The sequence below is a fragment of the Danio rerio genome, chromosome 16, assembly GCF_052040795.2.
Source record: "Danio rerio strain M-AB ecotype USA chromosome 16, GRCz13ab, whole genome shotgun sequence".
Lineage (NCBI taxonomy): Eukaryota > Metazoa > Chordata > Actinopteri > Cypriniformes > Danionidae > Danio > Danio rerio.
In genome coordinates, this window is record NC_141036.1 from 56,235,001 (window position 1) to 56,261,430 (window position 26,430).

Here is a 26,430-nt window from a genome sequence, read left to right on the forward strand (position 1 = left end):
TGATAACAGTGCACCGAGTGCTTAACCGGAATAACAGCCGAATGAATAAAAAAAAAGATTGAGGGAATGAGGAAAATAAAACCGCAGACGTCTGGTAATGCGAGCGAGTGGATGATGGGGAGATGCATGGTGGTTTGCAGTAGGAATGGGAATTGAGAGCTGTTTTTATGGACACTGATGGTGCAGTGTGAATTGGCCCTAAAGTACACATCAAATCAGAACTAATAATATTGATTTTGTTAGCTCACGTTTCTAGTTTTGTGGTGAACAATTCATCTGTTCATGTCATTGTCAAAAATAGTGTAATCTTTATTGTAATCTGAAAATGCACTTCCTGTTTCATTCATCCATTCATTCATTTTCTTGTCGGCCTTGTCCCTTTATTAATCCGGGGTCGCCACAGCGGAATGAACTGCCAACTTATCGCGCAAGTTTTTACGCAGCGGATGCCCTTCCAGCCCCAACCCATCTCTGGGAAACATTCACACACACACACACTCATACACTAAAGACAATTTAGCCTACCCAATTCACCTGTACCGCATGTCTTTGGACTGTGGGGGAAACCGGAGCACCCGGAGGAAACCCATGCGAAGGCAGGGAGAACATGCAAACTCCACACAGAAACACCAACTCAGGATCGAACCAGCGACCCAGCAACCTTCTTGCTGTGAGGCGACAGCACTACCTACTGCCCCACTTCCTGTTTGTTTTTATTTAATTCTCAAATTGCATCTGTCTGAGGTATTGGGTGTGGCTAACATACTTACCCACGCCCCTCCAGCTGTCAGCTTTGACAACAAACAGAAATGGTGAGCAGGAGGAGTCTGTTAGGTTATATTAACTCCTGAAACCCTTTTCCCCATCTTTCTGAAATAAATGCCTACTTTAGTACATACAATCAGCTCGCAGAAAAAAAACATCCCACACCCACTGTTTTCTTAATATTCTGTTTATCCAGGAACTGCATCACAGTATCAAAAAAATGGTCACAGCTTCCAGTTCATGTGGACTTTGAGTGCTTTGCATCATTCATTCATTCATTTATTGTCCACCGCTTTTGAGGGGCCGGGTCACAGGGGCAGCAGTCTTAGGAGAGAACCCCAGACTTCCCTCTCCACAGACAAGTCCTACAGCTCCTCTGGGGGGGTCCCGAGGTGTTCCCAGGCCATCTGAGAGACATAGTCCCTACAGCGTGTCCTGGGTTTGTCCCGAGGCTTCCTCCTGGTGGGACATGCCTGGAACACCTCCCTAGGTAGGCATCTAGGAGGCATCAGAAACAGATGCCAGAGCCACCTCAGCTGACTTCTCTCGATGTGGAGGAGCAGCGACTCTACTTCGAGTTCCTACCGAGTGTCAGAGCTCCTCACCCACTCCATTAGAGTGCGCCCTGCCACGCTTCGAAGGAAACTAATTTCAACCGCTTGTATCCGAGATCTTGACTTTTCGATCATGATCCAAAGATCATGACCATAGGTGAGAGTAGGAAAGTAGATCGAACGGTAAATTGAGAGCTTTGCCTTTCGGCTCAGTTTCTTCTTTACCACAACGGACCTGTACATTGACCACATTACTGCTGCCTCTGCATCTATCTGCCTGTCAATCTCACATTCCATCCTTCTCTCACTCGTGAACAAAACCTTGAGATACTTAAACTCCTCCATCTGGGGTAAGGACTTTTCTCCAACCTGGAGATGGCAAACCACCTTTTTTTCCGGTGGAGCACCATGGCCTCGGACTTGGAGGTGCTGATTTTCATCCCAGTCGCATCACACTCAGCAGCAAACTACACCAGGGCATGCTAAAGGTATGCTTAGAAAATTTTTAAATATGTCACGACCCCCCACAGAGCTCGCTGAGGCCCCCTTGTGGACCGGGACCCCCCTGTTGGAACCGCTACCCTAAGTAATGCATTTCAGATTTGCAAAAATGTAGACAGCGCCCTCAGGTGGATACATTATCAGATACATGCGACAAAACACACCCTATGTAATGCATTTCAGATTTGGTGAAATGTAGACAGCGCCCTCTGGTGGATTCGACATCAAAAACATACAATGAAACACACCCAGAGCTCCGTAATTTATGTTTTGCAAAAAAAAAAAAAAAAGTAAGCTGAGTCACGTTTTTCCAATGAGCCGGGTTTGGGTTAAATACTTTAGACAAAGAATGTCATTAGTAATAAATTACTTTTTTCCAAGTAACTATCCAACACTCATACTCATGCAGCACGGGAGGTGATTTCAGCAGCTCTCTCTATAAGGTCCAGCCATGGTCCAGAGATCTCAGGTAATTTGAGCGATTACGCCACATGGGCCGAGCGCTCTGGGAAGCCTCCCTAGTGAGGGATCGTTTCCCCGGCCTGTTTAGAAAAGCTGGCAGCTGCTTGAAAGATGGATGGAGCCTCTGCACCTCGCTGTCTGTCTCTGATCCGCTGCCACCCAAGGTCAGAAATCTCAGACACAGCCAAATCTCAGACACTTTTGGATAAAGAAGACACTTCATTTAATCTAGGATAACTAATTTTTGACCCGATTGTCCTTAAAACACCCTAAGGAGGAGAGGGGGATGCTAGAAATGCTTTAGATTTTAAGAACTGAATGTACCGCTGTATCTTGGACTGAATGGCGTGCTGAAATACTGTGACTATAATAACGGTGTTTGCTGCAGCGATTTCCTGCACTGAATCCGGCAAATCTAGAGCAGCAGGGCAAAATAAACGGTTTGATCTGAGCTTGCTGTTTGAATTGCACATGATGAGAGAGAAAGAATTGATGCCTCAAAGACAACAAACAGACAGCGCTTATTTCTGTTGTATCATCGATTTGCAGGGAACGGCAAAAAATGGCTCCATCAATGTAGTCTGAATCACAAATGTGATTATTTTGATAATTATTTTTTTGGTAACACTTTAAAAAACGGTCTGTTAGTTAATGTGTTAAACATCAAACAACGAATTGATTACAGGATATCTTCATCTTTGTCAACGTTAATGAAAACAAAGTCATTTAAATTGCAATGGCGATCTCTCTCTCTCTCTGTCTCTTTCCTTCTCGCCACTTCTCGCTCTTATTCTTTCTGTGGGTCTCTGTGAGGACAGTCTCTCTTGCGAGGGCTAGTCTGGGAGAATGTGTTTTGCTTGTTTAATGCTCTTGTCTAAAGTTTGCGATTTAATAATGCAATATATTTGCTTGTGAACTTGTCTAGTAACTGACATGTTTGAGTGATGCCTCGGAGAGGTGTAGGAGTGAGTAAGTCGCGCGATATACATATACAACACTCAGATTGATATTTTGTATTAGTTTACTAGGTTCAGGAGAATGTGCTGTTTTCTGTATGTTTTGTTTTTAGTTAGAGCAGTTTAGTTAAGACGTTTGGTACGTTGAAGATGTTTCTTTTCATGCTTTTCTTTTCATATTTAGTTTAGTTTGGTGAAAACAGTTACTGAGTTTTGTTATATTTATTTCTTTGATTTAAGCACATTAAACTACTTCCTCTCCCCCTAGGTAATTCATTATTTAATCGTTGTAAAAAAAAAATTTTCACTGTATAATATATTTTCACTGAATTCATTGGATGTATGGGCAATAAATAATTGCAGTGATATTTGGTTTTTAGTTTCTTTCTTTCTCCATCCGCTTGTCACACACATTAAACTATTGTATGTTATGTCATCTACTCCTAGTTTAATATTAACATCAAAAAGGACGTAACAGTTAGATATTGTGAACTCAGTACATTTAGCAGACAATTTCATTCAAAGTGACTTACATTTGAGGAGACATTCAGTGATTTAAAAAGAAGAGGCAATACATGTTTTTTTTGTTTGTTTTTTTCTTAGAGAGATGTGTGTTTCTTCAGGTGGTTTGTCAAGCCCACTCACCAGTGTGAAGGTCACTTCATAAATGCATATTTTTTTTTGATGTTGAGTGATTGGAAGAAAGTGTCTGGTGCAAATGCAAAACTGTTGCATGTGTCGTTTAACATGTCAGAGAAGTGAAAGAGTATGTTTTCGTCAGGTGGTTTGTCAAGCCCACTCACCAGTGTGAAGCTCACTTCATAAATGCACAATTTTCTTTTGATGTTGAGTGATTGGAAGAAAGTGTCTGGTGCAAATGCAAAACTGGTGCATGTGTCGTTTAACATGTCAGAGAAGTGAAAGAGTATGTTTTCGTCAGGTGGTTTGTCAAGCCCACTCACCTGTGTGAAGCTCACTTCGTAAATGCACAAAGAATGTGTCTGGTGCAAATGCAAAACTGGTGCATGTGTCGTTTAACATGTCAGAGAAGTGAAAGAGTATGTTTTCGTCAGGTGGTTTGTCAAGCCCACTCACCAGTGTGAAGCTCACTTCATAAATGCACAATTTTCTTTTGATGTTGAGTGATTGGAAGAAAGTGTCTGGTACAAATGCAAAACTGTTGCATGTGTAGTTTAACATGTCAGAGAAGTGAAAGAGTATGTTTTCGTCAGGTGGTTTGTCAAGCCCACTCACCTGTGTGAAGCTCACTTCATAAATGCGCAAAGAAAGTGTCTGGTGCAAATGCAAAACTGGTGCATGTGTCATTTAACGTATCAGGGAAGTGAAGGAGTATGTATTCTTCAGGTGGTTTGTCAAGCCCACTCACCTGTGTGAAGCTCACTTCATAAATGCGCAAAGAAAGTGTCTGGTGCAAATGCAAAACTGTTGCATGTGTCGTTTAACATGTCAGAGAAGTGAAAGAGTATGTTTTCGTCAGGTGGTTTGTCAAGCCCACTCACCTGTGTGAAGCTCACTTCATAAATGCACAAAGAAAGTGTCTGGTGCAAATGCAAAACTGGTGCATGTGTCGTTTATAAGGGTGTCACGATCCTCCAAATTCTCGATTCGATTACATTTTCGATTCTGAAGGCACGATTCGATTTTCGATTATGAATAATTAATTAATTAATGACCAATTAATTATTTGTAGCCTACCGTTTAAACTACCTTACCTGCATGGTCTTTGTTTTACCCATAAACAAATCATACAGTAAATTAATAAAGGCAAGTTACACACATATTTACCTCCTGTCAATCACTTTTTCTGCGGGACTCGTGAATAGGCAGTGATCTGTGTTGTTATAATGGCGTCGGTAAAAAAGGCGCAGAACCAACAGGAACCAGCCATCAGTATCTGAGGTGTTCGTTAAAATGACTAAGTACAAGTGAGTGAAAGATTGATGCAGTCTACTGACCCTCTGCATGCCTGGACCTGCTGTCTCAAGCACATGGCTGTGTGTGTGCGTCTGTGTCTGTGTGTGTCTTTGTGAATGAGTGTGTGTGGTCACGTCATGTGCGTTTTCAGCGGTAGTGAGGAAGGAGGGCTGCTCAGAAATACTACACGCCACTGTGGATGTGGATCGTTGTTGTTCTAAAAGGACATTTAAATCGTGACACCCCTAGTCGTTTAACGTGTCAGAGAAGTGAAAGAGTATGTTTTCTTCAGGTGGTTTGTCGAGTCCACTCATCTCTGTGAAGCACACTCAGAGTTGATCGTGTTTTGGGGTTGATATGAAACTTTAACAAGCACAAATATGGTTTTAATAATGCAGTGGTAAATGCTAAACTGTGATTAATCAATGCTGTGCAAAAGTTTTCATACTTAGTTCATGTGCAATAATTAATTCAATTCAATACATCTTTATTTCTATAGCGCTTTTACAATGTAGATTGTGTCAAAGCAGCTTTACATAAAATATCATAGTAAATAGAAACAGTGTCAATTACATTTTCAAAGTTCAGTTCAGTTTAGCTCAGTTCAGTGCGGTTTAATAGACTTTACTGAGAGTCCAAACACTGAAAAGCAAATCCATCGATGCATAGCTTTACGGATCCCGAACCATGCAAGCCAGTGTTGACAGCAGTGAGGAAAAAAACTTCGCCAATTGACGAAAGTGAAGAATTAAAAAACTAGAGAGAAACCAGGCTCATAGGGTACGACCATTTCCATTTCTCCGCTGGTCAAACGTTTTGTGCAGAGCTGCAGTCTCAGCAGCTGAGCCTGGAGAACGCTGGACATTATCGAAGACTCGTCTGTTCCTGGAGCGTCACAGGAATCAGTCCCATGCTCTCCACTCCTCCATGACCACCACAGTAGCTGCTCAGGATACAGCCTGGTCCAGGATTTGGAAACCTTGGGATCATCTCGTCGCTGGTCTTGGATCAAATCAGTGACGCTGCATAGTCTGAGGGCCCCAGGATGAGTATCCCCAGGTGGAAATGGAGAATAAAAAGAATAATTAGTGTAGCTGCTGGTCATAGTGTATAAAAACAAGATGCAGAAACCTTTGTGGAGCACATTCATGTGTCAAATCGCTAAGTGATGCACTGAGTGTATGCTTTAGTAAAAAGATAAGTCTTCAATCTAGTTTTGATATGGAAGAGTGTGTCTGAGCCTCGGACATTTTCAGGAAGGCTATTCCAGAGTTTAGGAGCCATAAATGAGAAGGCTCGACCTCCTTTACTTGACTTTACTATTCTAGGTACCACCAGAAGCCATGAGTTTTAAGATCTTAGAGAGCGGGTTGGATTGTAGCGAGAAAGAAGGTTGGTTAGATAAACAGGAGCTTGATTATTTAAAGCTTTATATGTAAGAACCAATATTTTAAATTCAATACGAAATCTAACAGGCAGCCAGTTTAAGGAGGATTCAATTAGGGTGATATGATCATATTTTCAAGACCTGGAAAAGTGTAGATTGTACAGGAAATTAAGAGTCAACATTTTACCTGTACCTTAAAATTAAGTGTTGACCAAAATCTGCAGTATTATAAACTTAGTTTCAATAAAAACTGCTTCTGTTTGAATACATTATAAATGTAATTAATTCTTGTGATTCGTGGTGCTTGAATTTTCAGCATCATTACTCCAGTCTTCAGTGTCACATGATCCTTCAGAAATCATTCTAATATGCTAATTCGCTGCTCTATTATGATTAATAGATCTCTATTATGATTCTGATTTTATTATTGCTGCTGCTCAATAATTAAAGGATTAGCTCACTTCCAGAATGAATTTTTTTCCTGATAATTTACTCTTCCTTCTTGTCATGCAAGATGTTCATTTCTTTCTTTTCTCGTTCGAAAGGAAATTAAGATTTTTAGATGAAAACATGCAGGATTTTCTGAGGGGCTCGGTGGTTTGATCTTCCAAATTGCAGTTTAAGTGCAGCTTTGAATGGCTCTAAATGATCAGTATAATGGTCTTACATAGCAAAACAATTGATCATTTTATTAAAATAAAGAAATGAACATAGTAATGGTTGTTATTATTATCGATGTTAAATTGTTTCTTTGTTTCATTTTTTTTTGTCTAAAGGTCTCATGAAGTACTTTGAAAGCAAAATAATCTTGATTTTTGCTTTGATACAAGATAATTTTGCTTACCACATTGGCAGATTATTTTAACTAATATTCATATCAATATTGGGATGTGAAAATAAGGGATATGCCCATCATAACAACCCCAACCTCCCACCCCCCCCCCCCCAAAAAAAATAAAATAAATAAATAATTCACAAATTACTAAATATGTTCATCTGGAGCTGTTTCATAGTAAATAAACAGTTACACTTATATGTTTAATTATTATTTACAAAAGAAAAAATAAATAGTATACATTAGCAGCAAAATTAAAATTAATAGCTATAACTTATTAAAATTAATAGCTATAATAGCTATCAAGTTATCAAATCTCATTAATCTTTTTCTCACTGTATAACTTGCACATTCTGATTAAAGAGCAGCAAATTAATCTCATTTATTCAGATATCTCATTTGTTTAGATATTTTTGTTTGATTACATTAAATAACAGAGGTGTCATTTTAAAAATGCACGCATCTACGTTATAATGAAAACATTTGATTAACTTCCTAACTTTTTAGGTCAAAATTAGTTGTTTGAAAAAACAAAAAAAAACAAAAAAAAAAAACACCAGGATCTATATCTTTAGATGTTCGTTTGTTCGTTCATTCATTCATTCATTCATTCATTCATTCATTCATCTTAATTAAACTTTATTTGTGCATGCGTGCACACAAACTCTTTAACAACATTGTGAGTGACTCATCATTGCAGAAAGGCTTGAATGAACCCCACAACACATACATCAAATAGAAGTTGAGAAGGTTCTTAAGGGAGATCTGTTCCATTCTTGTCTGTCACTGTGCTGTTTATCTACATAAAGGCTACAGAGATATCAGGCTCTGATATGCACAAGGGAATGGTGGGCGGGGAAAACCAGATCTATTACATTATAGGCAAAGGCAACAAAAACAGGTACATGTCTAAACCGCTTAAATTTCCCAGATATCAAAAGGGTATATTAAATAATCTGATGGGTATCTTGAGCTGAAACTTTACAGACACGTTCTGGAGACACAAAATACTTATTAAAACTTGGAAAAAGGGTAAAATAGGTGCCCTTTAAAGGAAAAAAAACACTTATTTAATTTTGACATTATTTCTGAACAAAAGATAATGAATGTTTAGAAAATGCCTCATGATTTAATTTTAATTTATTTGAATTATTAATCATACCTTTTAGATATTTAGACTAAAAACAAGACACAAAATCTAAATAAGAAAATATTTTTTTTTGCATTGTGTGTTGTATAGACAGGTTGTAACAAGAATAGACAGATCTCTTCCTCATTAGCACTTGTTTCAGAATCTGCCACTATGCTGATGCACAGGCATTTGTAGCTCCGCCCTCTTTTGAGGAGAGCACAATCTTGTTTGAATTTAAAGCAACAGTCACCAAAATGACACAATTAATATCAAAACCTAAAAGTAGGCGCTGATTCAGAGAATTATAAAACATTATTTGTGTGGTATTTTGAGCTGAAACTACACACATACACTCTAGAGACACCAGAGACTCATTTTACATCTTGTTAAAAAGGTGATAATAGGCCCCCTTTCATTTCTTAAATAAAAAATAGCAAAAGGTTTATATAAACAGCTATATTTTCGCTGGAGGAAATGCTGTGGTGTGATGATGAACCCTCCTAACATTGCCCAAGCGACACTCATGTCTTTTAGCAACCAACCCATCAGTAAGTGTGCCCTTTGGCCTCAATCTCTCCTTCACTTTCTTCAGCGTTTCTCCTCTGCCAGTTTGTGTCTGCTTCTGCTGCTCAGTCATTGATCTGCGACGCGTCGTTAGTCGTGATGTGCGTCAAAAGCAGATCAAGCTGTAATTACTGCATCTGCGTCGTCATCAATAGGTGAAAGTATCATAGCTTCAACAAGACAGAAACCCTCACCAGTAGGGTGCAAATTACAGGGGGCTTATGAGGATCTGACCCCCCCTAATTAACGCTTATTAAATGTGCAGTATGTAAGTTTTCGACTCTTTTAAAGCATAAAAATACCATATGTCTGCAGATGATTAAGAAACATGCTGAGTGAACATTCTTGTTTATCTGAAAAACAATGCTAAAGTCAGATATTCTGCTTTGAAAATGTGCGTTACTTGCTGGAATGGCTGTCTTTGTTTTGGTCTCTCACTGCCAGTTTAGCCAATTATATTTCATCAACCCGGGTTGCCTTGGTGGAAAACCACATATTTGATTCATTCAGTCAGGACGGCTCTCTAAGTATGTGTCCGCATCTGAAATGTGACCTCCAGTGGACAGTAGCAGACTCTGAAATGGGATGCAGATTCAGAGTTCCACATGAGGTTATTAATTAGAAAATACTATAAATATTACGAACTTAAACATTAGGTGAGCAGGTTACATTGTAACACTTTTTCCCAACAACATACTACATGACTGCACTCTAATGAAATGGTAAGGTATATAATCAAATTAATACATATTAAACCTCTTTAATATTATTAAATAAACATGCTGAAACGCTCCACAACATAGACTGTAAAGTGCAAAACACAACAGTGATTGTGAGTGATGTGCAATCCCAATACAAACACCCCCAATAGAATAGTAATTATTAATTAGGGATGCAATCATTATAGATTTTGGTTGTACGATTATAGTCTGAGGAATAATCATGGTCATCACAATTATTTTGCATTTATTAATTTTAGAAAATCACATGGAAACTCCATATATTTTTTACTGCTGCTCAGTAACTTAATAATTCAGCACAAAACATATAAAAACAAACAATAGTCCATTTCTCTTTGGACTTAAAAACAAAAAGGTTTTGGCATTTAAACATCAGTAATAACTCGATGAATAAAAAAATCATAAATAAATAAAAATAAGAATCAAAAAATAGAATTTGTCTAATGTAAATCTAATGTAGTCTTCCCTCAGACTATCAGGCTGATGAACACTTAACACACCACACACAGACTCTTCCATACCCCTCATTGCACACCTTCAATATGTAGCTGCACTTTAACCAATCCATACTTGAAACAATACTGCCTACAACTATGTGGACAAATATTCATTGCACAAATTGCTGTCAATTTTACATTGTCGTTTGTATTTGTACTGTCTGGAGCCAGCACCCAAGCTTTTCACTCTTCATAGCACACATGTTGCTGATGATGTGACAATAGAAGTGATTTGATTTGATTTAAGCAATGTATTTCCCTTTTAAAAAGAACAAATGTTGCTAAAAAGAAAAAAAGGCTGCTGAACCTCTGTCTGAAAGGCACTTTTAATCAACTTTATTACAAACTTTTTTGGTATTTTCATTATGTATTTCTTTTTTTTTGTCTTTGGAGTAGAAATATAAGAAATGAGAATAATTATTGTGGAACAAACATCACTACTTGCCATACACATTTATATACTTATACACTTATTTAACAACACACTTAACATGCCAATTTGCACATAACAGCTGCACATATAACATTGTATATAGTAATATAGCTCTACATACACTTGTCTATTTGTATATTTTGCATTCACTTACTGCTTTTTAATACATTTATTATTTGTTTATTGTCCTGTCTCTGTTGTTCTGTTGCAACGTAGAAGCTCTGTCACAAAAACAAATTCCTCGTATGTGCGAACATAACTGGCAATAAAGCTCTTTCTGATTCTGAAATGTGTATATTCTTTACAAAGGGATCTTTTTTATGATTAAGGCATAAAGTCTACATGCGCAAAAGCATTAAGGAGGTGTCAGAATCCACTTTTGCTATTTTAAGGACAGAAAAATATGGTTTGCGCTCCGGCGCATGGTCTAACAGTGCTTATTCTCTTAGGGTGCTTTCACACCTGCCTTATTTAGTTCGATTGAATCGCACCAGAGTTCGTTTCCCCTTTTGGTGTGGTTCGTTTGGGCAGGTGAGAATGCAGCAATCGTACTCAAGTGCGCACCAAAAGCGGACCAAATAAGCATACCGAGACCTGCTTGAAGTGGTCTCGGTACGCTTTCAAATGAACCCTGGAGCGGTTTGTTTGTGGTAAGAATATGATCCGTAGTAAAACAGGTCCAACCGCAAAAAGTACTGCGCGTTTTGGACTAATTCAGCTGCCGTAGGCCGATGCGCTGTGCATTATGGGATATGGAGGAAAAATATTTGTTGACAGTGCTTTACCAACAGAGAGAGAGAGAGAGAGAGAGAGAGAGGAGAATACATTACCTGATGGATTGTTGGTAATATTTCCGCAAGATGAACGTTGCAGTTTAGCTAAATTAATTCTTGTCTCCTCCTGAAGTGACGAGCGATGCATTACACACTGTTTTCCAGCCACAGCCGCGCTTCATTTTCGTAATGTATAGTTTGTCTAAAGCAGGTATACAATCAGTCAGCGCAGTCGTCCCTCCAGAGTAAAAGGTTTTGTTTACCTGCAGGAGTTCACTGGCATTTTCCCGCACGTGAATTCTGACCAATCAATAAGCAGCTTAGGAAATATGTTCAACAACATCTGGCCAATGAGAGATGTGGATTTTGTCAGATGACTGCATTTTGGTTCGTTTCAACTGGTTCGGACCAAAGCCAGCAGTGTGGTGTGAAAACAACCCAAAGACGGCAGAAAATGCAACAATGTATTATTTATTGCGCTTGGTCCGGACCAAATGAAGCGAACTACAGATGTGAAAGCACCCTTAATGAGTTCTGGGTGTGTTTTGAGCATAACATGGAACCAATCAGAGTCTCATTTCACATTCCCTTTAAGAGTCAGTCATGGCATGGTACATTTGCTATTTACATGGCGGATTTTGTAAGTGTAAAAACTGAACGCTTCACTAGTGAGAAAACAGTTAAAAAGAGCATCTGCAGCGTGAGGATAAAGAACAAGCCTCCTCCATTCAGCCTCTTTTTCTTTACTTTTACTCTCCACTGTACTCTTTTACTTTAGACCAACTCTTAGTTGGTCAAAATAGCAACGCGCCAACAATGTGCCTAACACACCTCCTTTAAAGACCAGCACACCCATGAGTCCACAAAGTGATGCACATGGATTTGCTGTTTAAACAACGTAATGCAAAACGTGAAAATTACTGTTGCGCTACTCTGAAAACAGCAACAAATCACGACATACACCTCTTTTACCTTATTGCATCAGGTGCATGATAGGGCCCAAAGTATGAAGCTGATTAGTCAGTTCTTGACATTCTTTCAAATAAGTGTGCCTGGAAAGCACGAGCGTGTAGCGCCGCTTGTTTGTGCGAGTGCACTTCACTCCAAATATTTGTATCCGGCAGCTAGCTCTCTGCAACTCTCACATGGTCGCCCACTGAAGCTAAGCAGGGCTGTGCCCAGTCAGTACCTGGATGGGAGACCACATAGGAAAACTGGGTTGCTGCCGGAAGTGGTGTTAGTGAAGCCAGCAGGGGGTGCCCAACCTAAGGTCCGTGTGGGTTCTATATTTACAGGGACTCTATACTGCTCAGTGAGCACCGACTTTCGGATGAGACGTCCTGACTTTCTGTGGTCATTTAAAATCCCAGGATGTGTTTCGAAAAAGAGTAGGGGTTTAACCCCGGCATCCTGGCCAAATCTGCCCACTGACCTCTGTCCATCACGGCCTTCTAACCCTCGCCATATCATAATTGTCTTCATCACTCTGTCTCCTAGGCGAGGCAGTGGCGCAGTAGGTAGTGCTGTCGCCTCACAGCAAGATGGTCGCTGGGTCGCTGGTTTGAACCTTGGCTCAGTTGGCGTTTTTGTGTGTAGTTTGCATATTCTCCCTGCCTTCGCGTGGAGTTTGCATGTTCTCCCTGCTTTCGCGTGGGTTTCCTCCGGGTGCTCCGGTTTCCCCCACAGTCCAAAGACATGCGGTACAGGTGAATTAAGTAGGCTAAATTGTCCGTAGTGTGTGAATGTGTGTGTGGATGTTTCCCAGAGATGGGTTACGGCTGAAAGGGCATCCTTTTTGTGTAAAAACTTGCTGGATAAATTGGCGGTTCATTCCGCTGTGGCGACCCGGATTAATAAAGGGACTAAGCCGACAAGAAAATGAATGAATGAACTCTGTCTTCTCTCCACCAATCACCTGGTGTGTGGTGTGCAGTCTGGTGCAAAATGGCTGCCGTCACATCATCCAGGTGGATCCTGTGGTGGATGAGGAGATTCCCCCCTATGTGTAAAGCACTTTGAGTGCCCAGAAAAGCACTATTTAAATGTAAGGAATTATTATTATTATTATTATTATTATTATTATTATTATTATACGCGGGCAAGACGTGCACCTCCTTTACAAAAAAAAAATAATAAATTCTTGCACAAAAGTCGAGATATATGAATGGCCCTTAGTTAACAGCCTCAGCCATAGTTAATCCAGTGTGTGTTGGTATTAGCCTTGGTGTACAAGCTCGGAACTTTAAACTATCTCACAGTTGGCGTCACTTTTAGTTGAAGCGGTTTTGTTCAATGCAAAAAGGCGGTAATGAGAAGCCCTTATGATTAATTACCCGTGACGAATTAAAGCGTGGTTTATAGTGAACTCGGTTATTAATTGCATCCTTAGCGTTCATAATTATTATTATTTATTTCTATTGTCTACAGAACAAAACAATGTTATACATTGACTTACCTAATTAAGTCTTTAAGTGTCACTTTAAGCTGAAAATATCTAGTAAAATATTATGTGCTGTCATCATGGCACAGAAAAAAATACAAAATCTTCTCTCCGTTAAACAGAAATTGTGGAAAAAAATATAGAGGGATGCTAATAATTCAGGATGGCTAATAATTCTGACATCAACTGTATGTCAATAATTAATCCGCACCCTTCTCACTAGCCAAGGCCAGCGATGAGACACCAATGATGAGACGCTAACATCTGCAAGGAGATGTAATCATATGCACACCACAAACAAAGCGGAGCACATTAGCTAAACACCAGCATTCGCTAATGAGCTTCTTCATGCACGCGTCGCTCCGCCAATGTAAATGAGCTCTTTTTCCTACACAAACATCCGTTTTTTCCGCCGTTTCGCCCTCATAAATTGCAGGCCTGTCATACTGAAACATTTAAAGTTCTGCCTTAAAGGGGGAGAAGATTATTTACTTCCAGACATTACGCAAGCGCATGGTGGTCCGTGCCGTCATTTACATAATCAGCATTATGTCACGTTGTGCGTGGAAGCGTGGGAAGCAGGGTTGCCAAATCTGTGGTTTTCCTGTAAAATTGTGCTACTATTGACCATTTGCTGCAGGTTTTTAGTATTTAGTGCGCAGCAGGGCTGCACAATATATCGTTTCAGCATCAACATCGCAATGTCTATCCACAATAGTCACATCGCAAAATATGCATTGGTGAGTTGGGATTATAGTTGACCAGAAACCACAGGATAAAACAAACAAGATTTGTGGAGAGCAGAATTGAACCATAATATATTGAAAGTTTGTCATTTGTTTGCTTTTATATTAAATCCTGTAATATTTTAAGATATTTTAAAGCATTCAAGCACAATAAATTGTGTGGTTTGTAACTAATACAGATTATTTTTATTGAGTTATTTAAATGAAGATCTATTCACTCTTATTTTACATTTGATTATTCAATTAATTTACCTGAATACTGTTAGACTCCTCAGAAGACCGCGCATTGTCATTTAATCGTTGCTTGTTTAGTTTGTTTATTATGTCTATAATGAATCATATAAAATAAATATTTATATAAAATATTATATAGACTTATACATGATTCACTCCTCTTCAAAATCATCCCCATTAATCTAAATGAATGACTTTCCGAGTAGATTAAACTTCATCTGGTGAGATTGTATATTCATATCCAAATATAAATCGCAGAGAAAAAAAAAATATCGAAATGTCAGATTTTTCCAATACTCTAGTCCAGGGGTTCTCTAATGGTTTGGCCATGGGACCCACATTTTTACATGGTCATCAAGCCGCGACCCAAATTTTTAAGAAACTATAATAAAATTTTACGAATAATGATTAATTTGTATTTATTTGTTAACATACACAAGTAGTGACAGATAAATCATAAGGCGTTCACCAAGACTTACAAAGAAACAATATTTTATTGCTGTCATTTAACAAAATGGATCAAATTATAGAAATATTACACTGTAAAAACGGCAAATACTGTAAACAGTGGTTAGGGTAATGAAAGGTTCAGTGGCCATGAACTAATCTGAACTGTTAATAAAAAACATGTCTGGTTTCTAGATGTCGTTTTAATTTAGAAGGTTTCGTGCTCTCTTGTGAGAGCACCTCACTACATATGACACTGAGGTTTTAGGTCTTTTTTTGTCATCAGTATATGTAAATTCATGAATTCATTCTCTAGAGAAAGTCTTATTTGTTTTATTTTGCCTAGAATAAAAGCAGTTTTACAAAATCCATTTTAATGTCAGTATTATTAGCCCCTTGAAGCTATATATTTTCCCGATAGTCTACAGAACAAACCATCATTATACAATAACTTGCCTGTATAGAAGTATACACGGCTCTCTAGAAGTGTATTTAAAAATATCTAGTCAAATATTATTTACCGTCATCATGACAAAGATAATATAAATAGTTATTAGTTATTAGAGATGAGGTATTAAAACAATTATGTTCAGAACTGTGTTGAAAAAATATCTTCTCTCTGTTAAACAGAAATTGAGGAAAAAAATAAACAGGAGAGCTAAAAATTCAGGGGGGCTAATAATTCTGACTTCAACTAATATATATATATATATATATATATATATATATATATATATATATATATATATATATATATATATACACATCACAATTTTATAACATATTTCAAACACGTACATAGGAAAGGTTGAATGATTTCTGAAAGAAATACAATCTCCAATAAAGAAAAGAAATTAAGTCCTGATTTACAGATGTAGCTATGGCAAAAGCCTGGCTTGTGAATTTTAATTAGGTTCCATGAATGGCGGGTCCATCAAGGTTATCTAACCAAGTTAATATTCATGAGTCAAACCATCGCAGCTCAAATCCATCTGTGGTTTCTCTAAGTTTGATGTTTGTTTTTTTCTCTTTCTCTGTGAACGTCATGTCCTTCGATGACTGCAGATGAAAATGCAATAAATGTTTCCCAGAGAGCAAATAATGAAACATCGTCCCGTAAGCACAGAATTATCATCAGCGAAGAAGCCATCAAAGAAAGTCTGACAAATCCTCAGAAAATAAATACATCCAGGCACAGGCCACCTTATATTTGATGGTGAAAAATATATTTTTGCTGCTTATTTTCAGTTATTTAAGCTGAAACAATCATTTATTTGTATTTTGTTCGATCCACCCACAGTAAATTTGTAAAGTAATGTATAAATAATGATTTTGAGCTAGGAAAACCAACTGAGTAGTGGTCATAACTGTGCTTTATTTATTTACAATTCATTCATTCATTCATTAGTTCATTCATTCATTCATTCATTCAATTATTAATTCAATTATTCATTCATTCATTCATTCATTCATTCAATTATTCATTCATTCACTCATTCATTAGTTCGTTCATTCATTCATTCATTCATTCATTCATTCATTCAATTATTCATTCATTTACTCACTCATTCATTTACTCACTCATTCATTCATTCATTCATTCATTCAATTATTCATTCATTCACTCACTCACTCATTCATTTATTCATTCATTCAATTATTCATTCACTCATTCATTCATTCATTCATTCATTCATTCATTCATTCATTCATTCATTCATTCAATTATTCATTCATTCACTCACTCATTCAATTATTCATTCATTCACTCACTCCATTAATTAATTAATTAATTCATTCATTCACTCATTTTCTTTTCGGCTAAGTCCATTTAATAATCAGGAGTTGCCACACCGGAATGAACCGCCAACTTATCCAGCATATGTTTTATGCAGCATTCCAAACCGTAAGACAGCAAAAACAGAGGACCTGTGACAGAAGCCTGATGCATTCCTGATATCGAGGATGCATTGATGCAAACTTCAGTGCAGAAATTACTCAACAGTAGAAGTGCCAGAAGTGATTGCGGCAAAATAAAGGAGATGGAAAGTGCCACATTTTATATACCTATTTATTATTAAAGTTTAGATACATAACATATTGATCTGAGGAGTTTACCTAAATGATATGGTGAAAATAAACATATTAACATGAAAATCTTAATATTGGCTTATACACATCAAGGATTTCAATTCTGTTTCATTTGTATTGTGCAATGTACATTTGTAAGGCTTGTTTGCATAATTTAAAAAGCAAAAAAATCGTATAAATGATGTAATGTTTAAATAATTTTTTGTTTAAAATTGCAAAACACAGCAGTAAGACTTTCTTTTAGTAGTAGCAGCATAAAAAGCGCAGAACACTGCTCTTTTCAAGATCAACTAATAAATGAAGTGTGGTGCACCACACATTTTCAGAATCTAAAAACACATTCGGTGGACTATACAGTGTGCCACTATTTTTACAGAAACGCACAGCTAAAGTAGTTCTGGGAAGGTTTTGAACGCATAACAGCTCCATATCACTACGCTGAATGATTTCAGTTAATTAAATTTCTCATCAAATCTTCAGATCAGTCAAATGCTTTCTAGTGCTCTCTCACTTTTTAGAACTCTTATAAAAAGTAAACACTATTGGCTGTTTTTTAAAGGGAGGAGCTACTCTGTCCAGCCTTGTCTTTGTGTTTTAGTTAAAATTATATCACACTCAGAACAAAAATGCACATTTCAATGCACACAGCAGTAAGACAGTTGATAGAGTGGTTGCTCTGCAACATACTGTAAAAAGCGCAGCACACTGCTCTTTACGATCTATATGGTGTACCGTTATTTTTACTACCGTGTGCGACTCATGGCTGCCGTCACTTTGAAGGAAAACAAAACATGCAACACATGTAAATCAAACTCTCCGTGCAGCTCCCGAACAATTGCTCTGTGCAACATTCTGAACGTTATTTACAACTTTATTAAGTGTTATTCACAGCCTATGCAGGTTCAGTTCACTAAAGTAGACACCATTGTCGGGCACGCGCGTGTCCTCTCGGTAGGGCTGGGCAATATGGACAAAAAAAAAAATCTTATCTCGGTATTTTAAGGAGAAAGACGAAATACGATATATATCCGATATTTTCCCATGAATGGTTACATGAGAGTCAAAGCCTTTATTAAAACTTTGTCGAGAAGACAAAGGTTTCCCTCTGTTTTTCAGTTTTTTGTTAAAGAATAGCTAACAGCGAGATATTAAAATAGAAAAAAGAAATGTTTTGTAGACAAATGCATGCTTTTTTTATTTTAATGATTGTTTAAACCACCAACCGTTTGTACATTAGGCACACACACATCAAATCACATCTTCCAGTTAAGAATAACAGAATAAATAAATAAATACAATGTTTAGAATATAATCGGAGGTGAAGTCAATATTTAACAACAGGTCAGAACGCAGCGCTAATTGTGTTATAACATAAATGTAAAGAAGAGACCGTCGTGTAATAAATACTGAACTTATAATCAGTGAATATGAGATGGTTTCACTTTGGAAATGCGGTATAAATTCCTCCCATTTTGGAGTTTTTAATTCTTTTAAACACATTCAGGTTTGTCAATTTGACATGGCTTCTATGTTCGTTCTTGCTGTCAATTGCAGAAGAAATGATGGATAAAAGGTTTCTGACAAACCGCTGTGACAGCTGCAGGCACTGTGTGACGTACTTGCACGTGAGAGGGAGTCAGATTTGTCCTAGGTGTCAGATTTCGATAAAACAATTTTAACAAATCTGTTTCGCGCAGAATGCGCATGTGTGACCTCAAACTAGGGCTGCTCGATTATGGGAAAAATCATAATCATGATTATTTTCGTCATAATTGTAATCACGACTTTTCAAAACAATTATCAGTTGAAGTCAAAATTATTAGCCCTCCTGTGATCTTATTTTCCTCCTTATCTTATTTTTATTTATTTTTTATAAACATTTCCTAAATGATGTTTAACAGAATGAAATATAAAATGATAAAATGATGTTTTTTTTTTTTTGCATAATCCGTCACAGAACAGGAGAAAGTGCATTACTTTTCATTTTAATATTTAATTCATTTATTTAATATAATATTTATTCATTCATTCATTTTCTTGTTGGCTTAGTCCCTTCATTAATCAAGGTCACCACAGCGGAATTTTTTTTTAACGCAGCAGATGCCCTTCCAGCCGCAACCCATCTCTGGGAAACATCCAACACACTCATTCACACACACACTCATACACTACGGACAGTTTAGCCTACCCAATTCACCTGTACTGCATGTCTTTGGACTGTGGGGGAAACCGGAGCACCTGGAGGAAACCCACGCGAATGCAGGGAGAACATGCAAACGCCACACATAAACGCCAACTGAGCCGAGGCTCGAACCAGAAACCTTCTTGCTGTGAGGCGACAGCACTACCTACTGTGCCACTGCATCGCCCATCATTTTAATATAGCATATTAAAAATAAAATCAAAAATGTATACTATAATATTGAAAGTTAATTTTAATCTCGTGGTCCACCTGCAGGATCGCTGGGGCCCCCTAGTGGGCCGCGACTCACCGGTTGAGAATCCCGGCTTTATCCGATGAAATTAACCATTTGCAGTTGCGCCCTCCAGTGGACATAATTGGAACAGCAGCTTCTTTTATTGAAAAAATGCAGCTCATTTTTATATTTTACAAAATCATCTTGCGGGCCAGATTAAACCTGTTAGCGGGCCTAATCCAGCCTGTGGGCTGTAAGTTTGACACCCCTGGTCTAAACAGTCAAAAGTCACATCAAAACACAACAGAAGGATTTTTCAACAGAAGGCAACACAGAAGCAGTCTGAGGACAAAAACCTTAGAAATGTCTAAAATACAACATCTGAATAGTGACTTTAGGTGCGATAATGGAGGTATAAGCAGAATAATTTACACTAGTCCAAACAATTATTAAAAACTAGGGATGTAACGGTATCAGAATTTCACGGTACGTTAATACCTCGGTATGAATGGCACGGTACAGTATTTATTAATTTACAGGAAAAACAAAACTAATGAAAAGACTCGAAAAAAAGTGCCAAAAGTGTTTATTTACCTTAGCACTGAACATTTCAATAACATACAAATTAGCCATCTATCTGTAAGTTTCGAAACAGAACCTTCAATTTTTCAATTTTAATAACAAAAAACTATAAAACCATATAAAAAAAAAATAAAGTTTCAATTCAGTATTGTTGAAAACTCATCACATTCAACATTTAATCACTCACTCACTTAGATAGAGATGGGTTTTTAAGGAAAATGATCATATAACTATAATCTGGTAAAAGCTGGGATCTCTGGGCATTTACAATGTCCCTGCAACAGAAAAAAACCCTCTCATTTGGGACTGAGGTTTCTGGGACAGAGACATATGATTTAGCCAAGGTGGACAGCAGTGGGTAACGTTGTGCATTGTCTTTCCACCACTTGAGAGGACAAGCCATGAGTGAGATAGAGGTCTCTTTGCGGTACAAGTCAATGTCTGCATCAATCTAACAAGTGTGCTGTGTTCTGCAGTCCCCATGACTGTTTTTAGTCGTATTCCCCGACTTATATTTCACCACAGTCTGGCAGTGCCTGCATACTGTTTTTGTCTTTGTCTGTCACCTTTTCTACTTTTTCGTATATTTTTAGTAAGAAACCGAAATGCTTCCACACATCTGATTTAAAACCTGCTTTAGGTTTGATCATTTCCAGCTCTTTTTCTTCCTCACTACTAGCAACTCACTCCATTTCCGCATTACTGGATCTGTAGTGACAACAGACCGCAAAGGATGATGGCCACGCCTAGGCTGATGCTGTAGTTCCCGCTACCTCCCGTCCGCTTTATTCGCCTAAGCAAACTTTTCTCAGAAATATAGTTTTATGGAGTCATGCGCCTACGGTAATATTGAAAACAATTACTAGTGCGGTATGACGGTATTTACAATATTGTTACATCCCTATTAAAAACTAATGAACACCCGCTGCATCGCCACCTCAGGAGTGCATTATTTCTCTAATGATTCAACAGATCAAAGTCCATTATTGCTTACATAAAAAAGATCATTCAACAGTGTGGCAATGTGTGTCGTAATTAAAGTCACACAAATGTTTTTTTGTTTGAGTGCATGTGTTTTACCAATCTTTCTTCCTCTTTTCTCTTGTAAATGTGCCGTCTGTGTGTGTTGTTGTCCAGCACGGCTCTAAAGCCTCTTCTTTTTTCCTCTGAGGTGATTTTGCTCTTTGATTTTCATGGATCAATCGCTCAGAAGTGCTTTTTTCTGTGCTCTTCTCCAGTGGCATCTCGACTCAGACAGACAGATAGATGTAGCCAGTGAAGATGTAAAATAGGAGCTCGGGAAAATAAAAGCAAGCGCAGGAATAAAGCGAGATACGGGGAGGATCTGCGAGGAGGAGTGAGAAAGCGTGTGGAACAGATGGAGTTTTTGAGGCAGCGGCGATGTGGGCCAGAAGAATAAATATTTATGTCCTGTAATGTTTCTGCATGACAGATTCTATATAAAATCGAATGCAGTGCCACGTCTGAACCATGAGAAATGTGTTGGCAATACGACGAACGCTGCACCAATAAAGCACATTTGGGATTTGAGCGAGCGTGAGGGAGAAATGGAGAGAAAACACTGAGAGGGAAGGAAATGGAGAAGGGATGATGGTTGGTTAATGGGGTAAATAATGTAGCATGTGGAAAAAGAGGAGGTAAAAATGTGGTAAATGTTTGTGGTTGTCAGCATATATGAATACACCCCTCAAAAATAAGTTCAACAGGATTCTTTACATAATATTTGTGCATATATATTAGATTAATTCAGATCAATTCTTCTTTATTTCTATAGCGCTTTTGCAATGTAGATTGTGTCAAAGTTCTAGCGGATTGAAACTATGTCAGTCCAGATTTCTAAGTTGAAGTTCAGTTTGGTTCACCTTAGTGTGTTAAATTTCACTGCTGACAGTCCAAACACTTAAGACCAAATCCATCGATGAGCAGCTCTACAAGTCCCATACCAAGCAAGCCAGTGGCGACAGCAGCGAGGAACAAACTTCACCAATTGATGAAAGTGAAGGAAAAAACCTAGAGAGAGTCCAGGCTCACTGGGGTCTTTCGGGAATCTGTCTCATGCTCTCCACTCCTTCATGACCACCACAGCATCTGCTCAGGATACAGACTGGTCCAAGATTATGGATACCTCTAGAAGTCATCTATGGTTGGCTTCATCTCTTCACAGGACTTGGATCACATCAATAGCGCTGTTCAATCTCTACAGGCCTCGGGATGGGTATCCCCAGGTGGAAATAGAGAAGAAAGAAAATAATTCATGATGTTTTTATTATTATTATTATTATTATTATTGTTATTAGCTGATTAGTCAGTAGCCAAATGTGGAGCTAATCTAACAAATTAACTTACAATAACAGTCCAAATTAGTAGCCCAAATGTATATGTTAGGGGAATATATATATATATATATATATATATATATATATATATATATATATATATATATTTTTTTTTTTTTTTTTTTCAAAAGAGCAAAAATCAAGAGAATTAAAAAAATGTTTGTATTTTTTTGCTATATTTCCCCTGAATTTAAATCTATTTTTTATTTTTTTTGTAAATGTGCTTAAGGCTTGACCACTCTCACTGGCAGAGTTGTTATAAAAACAAAGCGGTATTGCCTGTTTATCAAAAATTGGAGGAGCTACGCTGTGTCCAGTGCTTATTACATGACACTTAGAACAAAAATGCACAATTCAAAACATTTCAATGGACCCTTAATTTAGCTTTCAATATGAACTCTGCAGTAAGTTCATTTAGTGGTTGCCTAGCAACAGAAACAGCGCAGCACACAGCTCTTTTCAATAACAACGAAAAAATACGAATCTTATATTTCTACTTCTAAAGATGTTCAGTGACCAAAATATTATTTTCATTAATGCATCTCTTGTTGAAATGCATTCATTTTTGTTTAAGTATTCACTGAGAAATGGATACAAGTATTTATTGTGTATGTTTTTATTTATATAAATTTTTGGTCCATTTAAAGAAAATAATTTTATTAAAAAGTTCATTAAAATTATAGTCTGGTCACCTAACATCTTTAGGAATAGAAAAATACTACATTTGGAAACCAAAAAATTAATATAAATCTATACACATCTGTAAACAAATTGTAATGTTTTTATTTTAATATTTTTATTTTGCCTGAATTTATTACATTTTTTTGCATTGTGATCTTACATTATTTTGTAGAATTAATTCCTGTTGTTGTTTTGGTACTAATTAATCTAATATTTTGAAATTATTCAGAACAAACCATCATTATACAATAACTTGCCTAATTACCCTAACCTGTCTATTCAACCTAATTAACCCAGTTAACCCCTGAAATGTCACTTTAAGCTGTATAGAAGTGTCTTGAAAATATTTAGTCAAATATTATTTACTGTCATCATGGCAAAGAGAAAATAAATCAGTTATTAAAGATGAGTTATTAAAATATTGTTTAAAAATGTGTTGACAAATCTCTCCATTAAACAGAAATTGAGGAACATTTATTTTTTATTTTTTATTATTTTCAAATTAAATGTATTTATTATAAAATTATTATTAGTATTATCAGACCCACAGTTTTTTTCCCCCTCAACTTCTGTTCAATGGAGCAATTTCTCTCTCTCTCTCTCTCTCTCTCTCTCTCTCTCTCTCTCTCTCTCTCTCTCTCACACACACACACACACACACACATACAAATATATTATTTTAAATCACCTTATCGAAAGTTTAAAAGGGGTGTACTCATCTATTCTGAGCACTGTAGGGATATTAATAAGAACAGGTGTGCCGATATATGATTTTCTTTTCTTTAATGACATTGAAACTAAAACATTTACACAGAAAATAAGTGAAAGTGCAAGAAGAACATTATTTACAACATTATTAATATTAATCCACAGCTTCAGCAAATGGACCTGAGCGTGTCTGGAGTTACAGATACATCCTGGAAGACCTGATGGTGAGTAAATGAACAGCACATTGTCATTTTTGGGTGATATCCTTTTAACTAGCACAGTCCTGTTGGTTGACAGTGTAGTTTCTAATAGGAAAGAATCACAAATGAGATCTCATTAATCTTATTATTTCTCCAAGACAGCAATACAATTAATTAGATTTTCCCCACAAGCAAGAGATTCAGGTGCATTGCAAAAATGCTATTATAATATATTTTATTATATTATTATATTATATTATATTATATTATATTATATTATATTATATTATATTATATTATATTATATTATATTATGTTATGTTATGTTATGTTATGTTATATTATATTATATTATATTATAGTATATTATATTATGTTATGTTATGTTATATTATATTATTTAATTTTATATTATATTATATATATTATATTATATTATATTATTTTATATTATATTATATTATATTATATTATATTATATTATATTATATTATATTATATTATGTTATGTTATATTATATTATATTATAGTATATTATATTATGTTATGTTATGTTATGTTATATTATATTATTTAATTTTATATTATATTATATATATTATATTATATTATTTTATATTATATTATATTATGTTATGTTATGTTATGTTATGTTATATTATATTATTTAATTTTATATTATATTATATTATATATTTTATATTATATTATTTTATATTATATTATATTATATTTTATTATATTATATTATATTATGTTATGTTATGTTGTGTTATGTTATGTTATGTTATATTATTTAGTTTTATATTATATTATATTATTTAATTTTATATTAAATAATATTATATTATTTTATATTATATTATATTATATTATATTATATTACAATATACTTAAATGTAAATTATTTCTTATTTATTTTGGATCTGATTTTTTATTTAAATCCTATAATATAATCTGAATTGTGAGTTTTACAAATACACAGAAATTGGCATGCATGAAAATATAAATTTGTTGCTGTTTAATTTAATTATCTTCTAAACTTCAACACTATCTGCAATTTGTGCTATTATTTGTACATTTTAATAGCAATTTATTAACACTTGCCTAACTTTTTTGCATTGAAATTGTCAATCCAACACTATAATTATAATTATAATAATTTTCAAAATGTAATTAGGTTCCCTTTAATGCCAAACTGTGTTGGCGTAAGTGGTTAGCGTCCTGACATATGGTGCAGTAGCACTTCAGGGGATCCCGAGTTTGAATTACAGCTCGAGGACATTTCCCGTCCCTACCCCACCTCTCTCTCCCTCTTCGCTTCCTGTCTAAAATGCTGTCCTATCCACTTAATAAAGGCAAAAAGGCCAAAAATAAATCTTTAAAAAATATATATATCAAACTGTACATTTGTTAAGCGTATCCAATAAATTTTTAATGAATGCATTTGGCAGATGCTTTTACTTTTTTATTTTTCACATATGATCTATGAAGAACTGTGCATTTTGAAATGTGTAATATGTTGTACAAATACACAATCTTGCACGCGTAAATATAGTTATATGCACATTTTTATGTAATTATCTTTGATTACTTTAAAATGACCTGTATTTCCTTGAAATTACTTTATTATTTGTACATTTTATTAGCAGTTTTTTTTACTAATTACTAACTTTCTTCATTAAAATTGCAAATCTGGCAGTTAATCATGTAATCTCACATGTCTCTCCATTATTTTCAATATCAACAGTGTCAAAGTGCACATTTATTGTGTATAATATTCAGTCTTTTCAATTAATGTATTTGATTTAAAAGGTAAAACACAGTAAAAATAGTGTAAAAATTAAATACAGTAATTCACAGTAAAAATGTATGCATTTGACACTTTAGTACTGGGTTGTGCCCCCTTTAGCCTTCAGGACTGCCTTAATCCTTTCAAAAATTCAACAAGATACTGAAAATATTCCTCAGAGATTTATTTTGGTCCATATT

General features: G+C 36.1%; 1 protein-coding gene and 2 long non-coding RNA genes across 5 annotated transcripts in view; 2 read left to right on the forward strand and 1 right to left on the reverse strand.

Annotated features, from left to right (window-relative positions):
* The window catches only part of lim2.5 (lens intrinsic membrane protein 2.5), a 425,704-nt gene that overhangs the window by 161,758 nt on the left and 237,516 nt on the right, over positions 1 to 26,430 (reverse strand). The window lies entirely within an intron of this gene.
* The window catches only part of LOC147833518 (uncharacterized), a 102,826-nt gene that overhangs the window by 30,460 nt on the left and 45,936 nt on the right, over positions 1 to 26,430 (forward strand). For both annotated transcript variants that reach the window (XR_015512276.1, XR_015512275.1), the window contains one exon: positions 24,403 to 24,461. This is a non-coding gene — a long non-coding RNA (uncharacterized LOC147833518). The remainder of the gene's footprint in view (positions 1 to 24,402; positions 24,462 to 26,430) is intronic.
* Positions 3,024 to 7,920, forward strand: LOC147840447 (uncharacterized). The gene is made up of 3 exons (XR_015512302.1): positions 3,024 to 4,470; positions 4,604 to 5,986; positions 6,204 to 7,920. It is a non-coding gene; the product is annotated as an uncharacterized LOC147840447 (long non-coding RNA).